This window comes from Sitodiplosis mosellana, unplaced genomic scaffold (genome assembly GCF_009176505.1).
Source record: "Sitodiplosis mosellana isolate CC-2019 unplaced genomic scaffold, AAFC_SMos_1.0 Smas_scaffold_6170, whole genome shotgun sequence".
NCBI lineage: Eukaryota > Metazoa > Arthropoda > Insecta > Diptera > Cecidomyiidae > Sitodiplosis > Sitodiplosis mosellana.
Window position 1 is genome coordinate 315807 of NW_022601411.1, and position 4056 is coordinate 319862.

The following is a 4056-nucleotide window of genomic DNA, read 5'->3' on the forward strand; positions in this document are numbered from 1 at the left end:
AGTTCAAACAGCAGTCACATCGAGCCCTATGAGGTCTGGTTTTAGTATTCAATTGAACAACACTCACACACACACACGAATCAGACATTTTTCTTCATTTCAACAACAACAAAAATTGATTTGATTTTATGTTAACGCCTTATTTGGTCAAATCTTTATGAAGAATTTTTTTTTTCTTTCATTAAACGATTTGAAATTGCACAATATTCATTTCAAAATCAATGGTTCAAACCGATTGACATTCAAATGGTTTTGGCCAACCATGCGAACGTAATGTTTTGACGTGTGAATGTCAGAATTCACTCACTCACACACACGCACACACTCACACGCATGCAAACATATGCGTTTCAATCGGCACGTCGGTCGTTGTGTGTTCGCTCATTTGTTTATATCACGTCTCCAATGGGCTGAAATTGATGCCATTTCAATAGAAATGAATGTGGTGTTGCTTCTCGCTGCTTGGCTCTTTGTTTTCTATTATTTGTTTCACTTCGGAAATTTGCAGTTATATGGAAATTTGGTGTGAGTCATTAAAACATACGGTATACGTAAGTAAGACAATGACATTTGCCGAAATGATTCGTGTTGATGCGTGTTTCCGAATGACGATGACGACGACGACGACGACGACGACTAGCCGGTTTTTGGTTTGCTACTCTGTCGGTTTCCACTATTCACCTTTCGCATTACGCATTACTCGCTAGATTTAGTCTAATGTGATGAAATTAAATTCGCCTGGTTTTTTCGCTTCTTCTCCTTCTTCTTCGTTTCAATACGATCGGAAATCATATCGATCGATTGAATCATCAGCATTTTAATACATATTTAAACGGATCCCCCCTCCGGATTGGAACTTTGAACCAAACTGATTTAAATATTCATCGATTATTTCCGTTGGATCACCGCACACACCGCGTAATGTACAACAATGCCACAATTTGCACAATCACTGTGACTGATTTCGCGGCGCAACGAATGGTTTCCATTCCAACCATTTGGCAACAAACACCTTGGGAGTTTGAGTGATGAGATTAAAATTGGATGCATGAATGAATGTGTGTTTTCTCTTTCGTTCTGTAACTCATTGGAAATTTCAGGCTATTAAAATCGCTGTTCAAGTGACGTGTGTTGCGTTTCTTTTTTTCATGGAACGTGATCATCTTTGTTTCGATTCGCTCAATTTGGCGTAATTTTTTCTTTGATTTGCATGCATTTTTCATATTTAAATTGAGATGTTAGTACAATTTAACCATTTTTGGCAATACCATATCGAATTGCTAATGAAAAAATGCAAACCGGGCTTGAGATAAACTTTTGAAAAAAGATTAACGGTTTTTTTTCGGTGAATTATCATGATCTACCTTTTAACCACTTCTTAGCATTTCTTCGGTGAATTTTCAAATCAAAATCAATAAATTGATAGAAATAAAGTGAAAAAGTTTGGAATGTAGCCATTTTGGTGGAACTTGGAATATAAAACTTGCCGTTTTTCTCTAAATCATATCCAGTCTTGTAATTCAAGTTAAAATTAGTGGCCGTTGATTATGACAGCCAATATTTAGACAATGAAAATTTAAAAAAAAAAACAATTTTTTATCTTTCTGGCTCTGTTTTTCGCTTATTTTGGCCTTCTCTATACGCCTCTCATTGCTATTTTTTCCAGTTTTTGAAAAAAATGTTGAAAAATATCTAATAAGTCTAGACTGGTCGAAGCGTCGTCTCTTTATTCTACTTTTTCTGCGTATTGAATCAAAGATAACTTCATTCCTGGCTTTAACTGGGTACAATTTCAGAAGTGGCGTTCTCCATATTTCAACCCACATTATTGCATTCGGCGATCATTCCATTCCGTCTGACGTACTATTGACTATAAACGAAATTCTGTGCTGAAAAGGCCATTTTCTAAACGTGTGACTTGAGTTTTTATCTATTCTTCTCTCCTTCATCTTCTTCGATTTGATTTATGAATTTAATGGCTGCTTTCGAATCGATTCCGTATCAATTGATTCAATTAAATTCCGATAGATCAAATTTTTTATCCATTCCAAATCGATTTATCTAATCTAATCAAAAGTTATCGTTGCCATAAATTTAATTGGTTTAATTAAATTAACTAATTAAAGTCGGTATCAACTTAAACCCCAATTAAAACGGAATAACTCGTTATGAAACCGATAAGAATGGCTAAAAATCGAAAAAGTTTCAAGAATACTCAAACTCAGGTCAAAACACCGGATTTTAATTATCATCAAACCAGAAGCATCAAAATCCGTGTTGAAAATATCAATAAATTGTGGGCGAAGAAATGTATAGTCTATCTTAGGATGGACATAAAAATTTGCATTATGTGATGGTGTCGAAGAATGGGTATACATTCTTTTAAATTTTATTTTTATGAGCTATTTACTCAATTCCATTGTGCGAGAATATTGATTACTAGGTACGTACGTCCTGTGATTGGAATTACAATCAATTTCATAGAACTGCGAAAAAATTTAGTCAAGTCGGCTAGTTAAGTCAATCAAATGTATTAACTATGATTGTCTAGTGATTGAAATTCTAATCACAGTATATACAAAATATAGTCGAAATTGCCCAAATTGTATGCAAAACAAATGATTAGGAGACCATAAAATTACAAAATTTCAAGCTGCACACGCCGATCAATCGCATCATTGATTCAACATCGTACCGCGTACGATATCTTAATGAACTTCACACCACATCAAATAGAAATATGACAACTATGTCATGTTCCGAAAAAAATTGCGCAAGGCCTATGTTTCTGATTGAGAATGCCTCAAATCTAGGGGTTTCACGCAAACTCGAAGGCCGAAGATTTTACTAAATAGCTGGAAATAAAACCATTTTATGTGTAAACTATAGATATTGCTTCTTTTTATTCATAAACTCGAATTTTTTAGAATTTTTTGAATCTAAAAATTCTGGAAGTGGGTTTTGGTGGATCCTCAGGATTGTTCAAAACCGCTCCTGGTTCTGGAAGTGGATCCTCAGGATGGACCAGGGCATTGTCAAACCCAGTCTGATCCATCCTGAAGATCCACCAAAACCCACTTCCAGAACATAATTTTCAAGTTGAATGTTGAAATATTTCGAAATAATACGGATTTTGGTGAATCCCAGAGAATTTGAGAGAAAAGAGAGAAATATTGAAATTTTAGATGAATTTTAAGTTGCGTGAAACCCCTAGCCTCAAATAGTCAAATTGGAAGCTTCATGGAATTGAAATCCCTTCGATATTTTGAATAATTGAAATGGTTCTTCCTTCAAACTTGCGTTGTGGTTAAATCATCGCATTAGTAAAGCGATTTTTGTCCTATTGCTCTTTTACTTGGGGGTTAACTGCTGCTCATTCAAAATTGGACAACATTCAATTGCGAACAATTTATAACCATTGAGAAAGAACATATTAAATACGGCTCGCGAGTCCCACCATAGAAAGTACAGCGTATTTATAATATTTTTCGTATTGAATCGTGAGACTCACATGACACATAAGCTCTTCGGACAAATGAGTAGTTTGGAGCGAAAATGTAATACAGAAAAGTTGCGTGGAAAAATGTCGCTAATGAATAAGCGGAAAAAGGGATAGCTATATAGTAAACTATAGTGAACTATAAAGCTATCTCTTTTCATTTGACATTTTTCCGCGCAACTTTTCTGTATTACATTTTCGCTCCAAACAACTCAAACGATCCTTATATGAATTAATAAGAACACGTGAAAAATCGCAAAAACCCACAAATTTCAATTCTTATTTTCGTTTTACACAAGCCAAAAACGAGATTCGCTTTTCGAATAATTTGAATTGATTTTTTTCTTACTTTTATCCTTTTAATAGGATAATTTAATCTATAAATATAATAAATTTGTTCATCAATTTGATCATTGGCTAGATTTGGTCAGTTGGCATCAACTGTCAGGATGGCCGAGCGGTCTAAGGCGCCAGACTCAAGATTAATCGTCTTGCTCATGTAGAATGAGTCTTCTGGTCTACATCTGTAGGCGTGGGTTCAAATCCCACTTCTGACA

At 34.8% G+C, this 4056-nt stretch overlaps 1 non-coding gene across 1 annotated transcript; it reads left to right on the top strand.

Moving 5' to 3' along the window:
* The first annotated feature begins 3942 nt into the window (after positions 1–3942).
* On the top strand, positions 3943–4056 carry Trnal-caa (transfer RNA leucine (anticodon CAA)). Its single transcript has 2 exons — positions 3943–3980; positions 4011–4056. It is a non-coding gene; the product is annotated as a tRNA-Leu (tRNA).